The sequence below is a fragment of the Gymnoscopelus microlampas genome (assembly GCF_963454915.1).
Source record: "Gymnoscopelus microlampas genome assembly, chromosome: 19".
NCBI lineage: Eukaryota > Metazoa > Chordata > Actinopteri > Myctophiformes > Myctophidae > Gymnoscopelus > Gymnoscopelus microlampas.
In genome coordinates this window covers 27,934,647-27,944,125 of record NC_139956.1, presented here as the reverse complement: position 1 = coordinate 27,944,125, position 9,479 = coordinate 27,934,647, and the positions used below count along the sequence as shown (strand labels likewise).

Below are 9,479 nucleotides of genomic sequence, written 5' to 3'. Positions count from 1 at the left end.
GTTTGACTCTGTAGTATGATCAAGTAGGGCATTCATTTACGAAAAAAAACACTTTCTGTCTTTAAAATCTTGAAAAATTAGTTTTCATAATAATTCCGATAAATAGGAACTTTCCAATGATCCAAACCAGAACACAATTGAATGATTGATTATTAAAATAAACATGCTCTGAATGCTTCCTTCACAATGTTCAAGTGGGCCCTGATCCAAAAACATTCGGGAACCACTGCTTTACCACATCACTTCCTGCTGCAGCTCCCCTTTAGGACATGACTTCCTGCTCAGCCCCCAGAGCACAGTTCATCACTAATGGCTCTGACCCATGGAAGTCCACAGTGTCCATTTAACTCCCATTGACCCTTACGGTCAATTGAGTCTGTACTGTACATTAGCGTGGACAAAGAACAACAATTATGGAATATTACGATTTATGAATATATTGAGGCAACACGTTTAGATTCCCAGTACAAGAACCAGTGCAGTAGAACTGTGTTGTGTATATGTGTGTGTGTGTGTGTGTGTGTGTGTGTGTGTGTGTGTGTGTGTGTGTGTGTGTGTGTGTGTGTGTGGGGGGGGGGGGGGGGGATTATGTAGAATAAGTTGAAATACGCTTTTTACTGCCAGTCATAACTCATAACTGAAAATGACACTGATCCTTCTGTAAGACATAACTTCCTGTAAGACTAGCTTTACGGCGGAGCTAAATAAACAAAAGTGGGATAGAGAGAGAGCCAGCGTTGACGGAAAGAACAAAGAGGAGCGTGAGACAGTGGAAGGAAGAAAAAGAAAGAAAGAAAGAAAGAAAGAAAGAAAGACAGAGGGAGAGATCAGGAGAAAACGGAAAGAGAGAGACAGGGAGAGAGATAGGAACTGGGCATAGAAAGAAAGAAAACAAGTGAATTAGGAGAACGAGTGTGTGTGTCAGAGAGAGAGAGAGAGAGAGAGAGAGAGAGAGAGAGAGAGAGAGAGAGAGAGAGAGAGAGAGAGAGAGAGAGAGACACACACACACACACACACACACACACACACACACACACACACACACACACACACACACACACACACAGAGACAGGGGGTAGAGATAGAGAAACAAAAGACAGGAATACACTGACAGTGACATATCCGTTTCCTGGCCTCAGTCAGTGGGAGGCCAGTTAGAGGATACCATGTAGAAGGAAATGAGAACCGGAGGCAACACTGACAATAACAATTACCTTTGCACCCCTTTGTTATAAAAATAAATTAATATGAAGTAAAATAAGTCACATAATGATCATCAATGCACATAATGATCGTCCATGCATAATGTTGAGTCAACAAACAACAAGTGCTAATGTCAGGCGTGTTGAAATGTGACCTTTTTCTCCTTTAAAAAAAACACAGCGGGTGCAGGCGGGGAGAGAAACGGAGAACAAGATTGGATCCAAGGGTTGATGAGTTCACTTGTACTTCTTAGCTTTCTTTGACCTCACTTTGACGCCTCTCAACACATCTGAATAGTTTTCTGTGGGGAGAGGAGACTAAAACGAAGCCATTTAAATAAGAGTGTCCAGTGCAGGTTTTAATTACATAAGACGGTTTAGAAAGCTGAGTTGAGGACAGTGAGGGTGAGGCACTGGAAAGAATGCTCTGGCGAGACACTGACAAAATGTGATTAATACTGACCGGACGCTGTCAATTGTCTATTCACAGCTTCGGATCATACATCCTATAGACATTTTTTCCATTAATGGCGTTATTTTTTAGATATGTTTATATTTAATTAGCAAACATAGGCTACATGAATAACTAAATCAGTGTTGTAAAGATTTTTTACACAATCATCGATGTCATGGAAGGGTTTGATTTTTGTTTGGAAATATATTTCTCCAGGGTACATTTTCAGGTAGAAAGCCAGTAAAGCCAGTGCTTTAAAATGCAATAAAAAACAATGATAACATAGCTTTGACAAAAATACAGGCTCTTTCAAGTTCCCAGTGTTAGATTGCCTATCTTATGCAAGTTTCACATCTCTGCAAATTGATTTATATGCCAAACTGAAATTGAAAGGAATCCATTGGCTTCCTCGAGAATGAAACAAACCATGCTTCAGGAAAATGGTCAGCAGTGTGAGTCATAGTCAATGAGGTAAGCATTGACTATGACTATAACCATCGGTGTGATCCTTTAACCACTTCAACCCTTACATCGTATACAGTACTTACAGTTAAAACAAAGTTAATTATTTTGTGGTTTTGTAGTTTTATTTTGTTCACTTCAGTTCCGTTCCATTCCTCCCACAACGTGCGTACAAAGGACAGTTGCTGAATGTCTGACAACAAATATAGGCCCAATCAACGTCCAAATAAAGACATCAAAAACATGAACCAAAAAAAATGACCAATGAAAAAAAACTAAGAAAAAATCCCCAGTCAACCTCTTGTTTTTGTTTGGGGAAAGTATCAAATTCCACTGGGTTAAATGGCAGGACTTCCCGAAAACCGTGTTTGACTAAGTGCCTGCAAAACAGTCGACCACAAACATTCCCCAGCCAGGCTGTGAGGACAACCGACACCACACCACAGACACACAGACACAGACACACACACATACACACACACACACAGGAAGTGAACCCGAGAGAGAGGAAGCACATTTCTGCTGCGCTGCCCATTTTGTATCTCCCCTCCGAGCCAAGCGATCGATACATCCCACTGGAGAGGAGCAGTGTTGCCAGATTTTGTGAGAGAAATAAGCAACCAGGTGTAGGGAAAACAAGTCCAAAAGAAGTGACTACTAGTCTACATTAGTACTTTAAACCTACGTATATACTGTACATCGGCTCTTTGAAAATAGCCGATCTACAAGCTCACAACGCGTCACGATGCGACGCGCTGTGAGCTTGTAGATCAGCTATTTTCGAAACAAATCTTGAACTAAAATGTGAAATGTTTGGAAGATTTTTTTTTACATTCTAACAACACAAATCTGGTATGGGGTTCCCTGGCACTAAACATTTTCAGGTGGGGGTTAGGGACAGATATTAATTTGGGGGTCCATGACATGAAAAGATTTGAGAACCACTGGTTTAAATAATCATCGCCTATAATAAGCAAACATGGCAACACTGGAGAGGAGACTAGGCTGACCCAAAAAGCTGAGTCAATTGGCGCACATGCACACACACACACACACACACACACACACACACACACACACACACACACACACACACACACACACACACACACACACACACACACAAACATTATCATCGTCAAAATGTAGCTCGTAGAGATACAGGATGTATTGCTGCTAATGTTTAAAATGAAGGCCTTAATTGACTTGACTTGAGTGCAACATTATAATGGCCATAATTGCAGCTTCTGTATAATAACACCCATTACCTTCTAGCAATTTTCTGTTATATTTCATCTTCCTCTGTTCCAATCCATTCTGCATTCTGCTCTAACTCCATCCCATCCCATTTCATTTCCTTTTCGGATCCATTCCACTCTAATGTACAACCACCAACATGTGCGGTACAGCACAGAGTGGTAACGTGATTGGAATGCAGCCTCACAGGAAGTGCTGTGACAGAGTTGTAATACATGTGTCCAAACACTCAACACTATGTTTGGGGTTTAACCCCATGATGAATTGATGAATGGCTCTCCAGCTCCATGTGCCCTACGGCAGCAATTCTCAACATGCGGGCCAGGGTCCACCGGGAGGATATTGCATGTGGCCGTGGGCCCCCAAATAATTGGGAACACATCATCATGATACCGGATACAAATGTAACCAAATGGACCTGTTTTGGTAACATTTAGTTGCATTTGTTTAGTCATGACTCATGGAGTTATAAATGGATAAATTAACACAAAGGATGTTGATATAACTTTTCACTGTATCACAAAAAAAACCAAATGGGATAGTATAACAAACATCAACCTATTGGTTATCACTGGCATTATTAAAAAATGGAATAAGCACTGTATACTGTGCTATTCTTTCATTACCATAATCACTTTGGACGCCATTATGTATCGGATCTGATCATCCTGTGTGATTATAAGCTATATGTTTGGCCCAGAAAGCAGCTAGGCAGTCCCTATAGCATTTTTGTCTTGCTACGGCATAAAATATAATGTCGCCTGATAGTATAATGCACACAGTTTGTACCTGGCTTATAGTGTGTTAATGGCAGCATACGTCTTAGAAAGGAGGCACCCAAGTAGGCTAAATGCTTCCCAGTAATCCCATATATAGCTGCCATGACATCTCTATATAGGGCCGATGAGGTTTACAATGAATTGGGTCTCAGCCATTGAAAATGTTTTCTTTTCTTCTCTGTCCCCATTCAATATAGCTATACTGTACTCATGATGCACATGGTCTGTGTGGTGGGCTCGCACCCATTCATATGAAGCCCCCCACACCCACCCATTCACATATATACTATCCATTCACACATCTACACAATTCACATATATATACAATACCATCCATCCATGGCGTTCAAATGCGTCACACACACACACACACACAGTAACACACACACACACACACACACACACACACATGCAGGCACGTACGTACGCACGCGCACGCACGCATGCACGCACGCACGCACGCACGCACGCACGCACGCACGCACGCACGCACGCACGCACGCACGCACGCACGCACGCACACACACACACACACACACACACACACACACACACACACACACACACACAGTAACACACACACACACACACACATGCAGGCACGCACGCACATGCACGCACGCACGCACACACACACACACACACACACACACACACACACACACACATTCACATAGTCATAGGACAAACGATGGACACACGGTCACAGGTGGGGACTTATGAGTCGTGGTGGAGGCTCAATTGGCCTGATATCAGTGATTTGATAAGGGAGGGGTAATATTATAATGATACGGTAGGCCTACTCATTACATCATTGGTTCTCAGAATGGGGTCCGGGGAGGGTTCCACTAGCAAATGTAGTTAACATAGCATCACAATCATCTTAACCACTTTATCCATGCATATGTTGGCTATTCAAAAATAGCAGATCGACAAGCTCACAGCGCTCTGCGAGCTTGCACATCTGCTATTTTTGAAAATATTTAAAAAATATCAAACATTTTTTTAACACAATTCTTCTATTCTGGGGGGTCCCTAACTGGCACAAAACATTTTCAGATGGGGGTCCCCAGCCAAATAAATATGAATTTGGGGCTTCTTGGCACGAAAAAGTTTGACTGCATTACATAACCCCCCGTTTCATCGATGCTAGAGAATGTCCCTTGGGAACGATCCGGAGGGGAATCGCCGACGATCGCGCCATGATGTCAAGTTCACGGCCACGGGCACGTCTCTGTCTCAAGGCTATACATTATGGATGAAACTTGAGGACAGCCATGAGGACCACCACAGGCTCGGTCCTTAATGAACACACACTTTACAAAACAAATAATAAACATCTCAGACGACAAGCATAGACAATTATTACACTACAGTCAGCCGTTACATAGAGGCTATGCTACGGAATGCGAGCCGATGATGATTCCAGAACACAGTACAGCCTCCTCCTATAAGCTGATTTATTCCGACGGTCCGACCGTTGTTATCGAGGCAGTAATGCTGCCTCGATAACATTTTTTTTTATCCCCAAAATGATACATAGGCCTATAGGCTATATATTTGGCCGAACCGGACCTATAACCCATTTTAAAATGATTTGTGCCAGGAATCCCATATACCGGTAAGAAGATTTGTCAACTTTTTCCCCCAAAAAATTGGCAGATCTACAAGCTCACAACGAAGGCTACAATAGGTCGGTTATTTTCGAAAACCTGAAAAGTAAAGAAACATGACAAGTGTTTTAAACTGTATTCCTAATTTTTGCAGAGCTGTCGGGGCCCCCTGAAACCCAAATGACGACCAGTGACCACCCTGGGTGCATGGGGGTCCCCGGACGGACCCCACTTTGAGAAGCAGTACTCCATCCATACAAGGTCAAGGTTCACTTTATTTGTCATTTAGGCTACATGCTTGCACATGAAACGAAAATCGTACTCAAGACCAGCAGTGCACAATCAAATGACTATCAAAAATAAAAAATAAGCCTAAAGTGCAGTGAATTAAAACTGAGCAGCAAATTAAAAAAAAAATAATAATAATACGGAACAAAACTGGAGCCAAAGACACAAATGAGTTAGCAGAATAGCAGCAGTAATAACAGTAATAACAGTACAGGACATAGGCTACTCACCCTGGACGCAGCAGATATGAGTCAGCTGTAGAGGAGCAGAGATGCTGTGTCGTTGCAGGAGGGTTTATGGATCTGATCTGTCCTCTGGGTGTATGGATCTGTCCTCTGGATGTTTGACACAAAATGTGATTTATTATGGAGAGCCTTAACTTTAGTGTCGCAAAACGAGAGAAAATAAAAAGTCCAAGTCTCCGCCTTATTGGTTTCACTTTACTTTGGATCAAGTGGATTCTGATGGGTTGTTTTGTTTTGTTTTAGTTTTATGTCATCAACGCGCAGCCCCTAAACCAAGCCGTTAAGAAAAGATGGTTGACATGAACATGAATGTTTCAGTTGTTGAGTTTGCGCACGAATAAATGCCGTTTATATTCAGCCGGTAGTTGATCTGCTCCTCAGCTCTGATGTGCTCAGTCTGCCGGGTAGAGGATGGAAACGCCTTTTCCCCTCTCTCTCTCTCTCTCTCTCTCTCTCTCTCTCTCTCTCTCTCCCCCCCCCCCCCCCCTCTCTCTCTCTCTCTCTCTCTCTCTCTCTCTCTCCCTCTCTCTCTCTCTCTCTCCCTGTATCTCTCTCTCCCCCCCCCTCTCTCTCTCTCTCTCTCTCTCTCTCTCTCTCTCTCTCTCTCTCTCTCTCTCTCTCTCTCTCTCTCTCTTTCTCTCTCTCATCCCCTCGCCCCCTCCCCTCCCCTCGGTCTCACACACACACACACACACACACACACACACACACACACACACACACACACGCTGTCTGATAGATTCCGGTGCTACGCAGACACACGCACACACACGCACACACACATACACACACATTTTTCGAGGCTGATGTCACCGCGCCATCCGGTCCACAAATCCCTCCCCCTGCTTTCTTCTTTCACTTGCTGCCACAAAGCCCCCCCCCCTCTGCTGAGCCACATACAGCAGATTTGTTGACTTCCCAAATGAAGTGAAATTACCACAACTTTTATTCATCCTGTTATTCAGCATGTATCTCAATCAGAATATTATTTTAACCACTAAAACCCCATATATGGGTAACCGGTGTCACTCAGGGCTCAATACTGGTGTATTTTACATTAACCACTTGAACCCTTTAGCATCCCTATGGTTTGAACATTTGCCATAAACAGCAGATACAAGCTGGAGTGAGCACGTTGTAGATCGGCTATTTAGGGTGAAGAGGTTTGGTAGAGAGCAGACCAAGTGCAGAGCCTGTGGTAAAGTTTACTGTAAAAGGTTAAGTTGTCGAAAATACACTTTAATCTGTGACACAATTTTATACAATATGTAGTCCCTGCTTCATCTGTCTCTCGGCTAAGAGGTAGCCTACTTGGCCTGAAAAACCTTGAAGACCCCTGCATTATAAAGACAGATATGCATGCATGCACAGGGCAGATATGCATGCATGCACAGGGCAAGCGATGACAAGTGATAATGACTCATGATGGGGTTAATGTCATCATCACTATCGTTGCTGTCGGGCAGAAACCTCTTATCTCCATATTTTAACTTTTTGTGTTTCTTTGTAAATTAACGCTCTACTTGATCATACTACAGCATCACACAATAGTATCTACATTAGCAGATCTTATGAACGATATTATGTTTTAAGGGGCCCAAGTTTTAAGGGGCCCTCCACGCATACACACACGCGCACACACACACACACGCACACGCGCACACGCACACCATCTGCCTGAGAATTATTACATAAATTATTACATATTAACTTAGGCCTAGCTGCTATAAACGCTCCCTTCAATTTGATAAGTATGTGAAGGAATGCTGGTGGGTGGGTGGGTGTGTGTGTGTGTGTGTGTGTGTGTGTGTGTGTACGGGGGAGAGATGGAGCAAAACACACAGCTGGTTTGGCCGTTGTTGGAAAAACATAGAGGAATGTTCCTTTCTAAAGTGTAACTTAAACCCACGTTTAGCCACGTTCACAGGTGTCCTTAAGCCAGTTTTCATGTCAAGGACCCGCAAATCGATATGTATTTGGCCACGCCCCCCATCTGAAAAGTTTTGGCCTGCAGGGACCCCCAGAAGAGAAGATTTATGTTAAAAAAATATCAAAATTATTCAAAGCACTTTGAGATTTGAGATTTGTACCACTTTCCACAAATAAAATGTATTATTATTATTGACACGTTGTGAGCTTATAGATCTGATATTTTTGAATAGCCAATGTATAAATTGGAATAGCCAACGTATAAACTGGGTCCTTGGGGTCCCCGGGGACCCCTCAAGGACCCCTGGGGGTCCCCGGACCCCACAATGAGAGCCACTGCCTTTAAGCAACGCTGGGAATATGAGTGATTCCATGGACATGGACACATACAAAGTCAGTGGAATAAGTGATTCCGCTGCATGGCGAATGGCGATAGAGGACAATACTGTCTCCTAACGGTTTCACATACTGTACCTCTGCCATGACATGACTGTGTGTGAAAATATGCAGGGCCGGAGTAATCCTTTGTGGTGCCCCGGGCTTCGTACGACCAGGTGCGGTGCCCCCTTGGACAGATATTTGTCAGCGAGGGGAGGGGATGGGGGCAGTGTTGCCAAGTCCTCATATTGTTATAAGCGACTTTTGGCTTGCGTTATTCTTCATAGTCGCTTGTAAATATTGGTGGTTGTGTTTTTTTGGGCTTGTTTCTACAGTGTATAGTTGCTTATTTGGGCTTGCATCCTCCCCCCCATCTGAAAATGTTGTTTGCGAGGGACCCCCAGAATTGTGCATTTTAAAGGGTTAGTTCAATTGTTTTGAAAATAGCTGATCTACAAGCTCAAATCGATCAGCTACCGTATTTTCAAATAGCCGATGTACTGTATATAGGTTTAAAGTGGTTAACTGATCTTGATGCTATATTAAATTTCACTCACCGAAGCCATCTATACGGAAGCCCCCAGGGATTGACTTGTTAAATTGTGATTTTATCAAAAATGAATATCAAACATATCAGACAATCTATTCTATCTCTATTTTACCAAAAGGAAATAAATGCAGCCTATTTAATTCAGTCTGACAAGAAGCAGAGATAAATAATACATATCCCCATCGGCCATACAAATGAAGGAGGGAGATATCAAAAACAGAGGTGCGAAAACATAATCTCGGCCTTCAGCCATCCAGCTCTGTTCTCAAATACTTTCATACTATAGAAAATACTACATTATTTTATCTTATTTAGAGATAA

At 42.9% G+C, this 9,479-nt stretch overlaps 1 protein-coding gene across 3 annotated transcripts in view; it reads right to left on the bottom strand.

Annotated features, from left to right (window-relative positions):
• The window catches only part of pea15 (proliferation and apoptosis adaptor protein 15), a 64,816-nt gene extending 58,092 nt beyond the window's left edge, over nt 1-6,724 (bottom strand). For all 3 annotated transcript variants that reach the window (XR_014599680.1, XM_084043368.1, XM_084043367.1), the window contains exon 1: nt 6,287-6,724. The gene's annotated coding sequence lies outside the window, so the exon portion shown is untranslated. The remainder of the gene's footprint in view (nt 1-6,286) is intronic.
• Nucleotides 6,725-9,479: the final 2,755 nt, after the last annotated feature.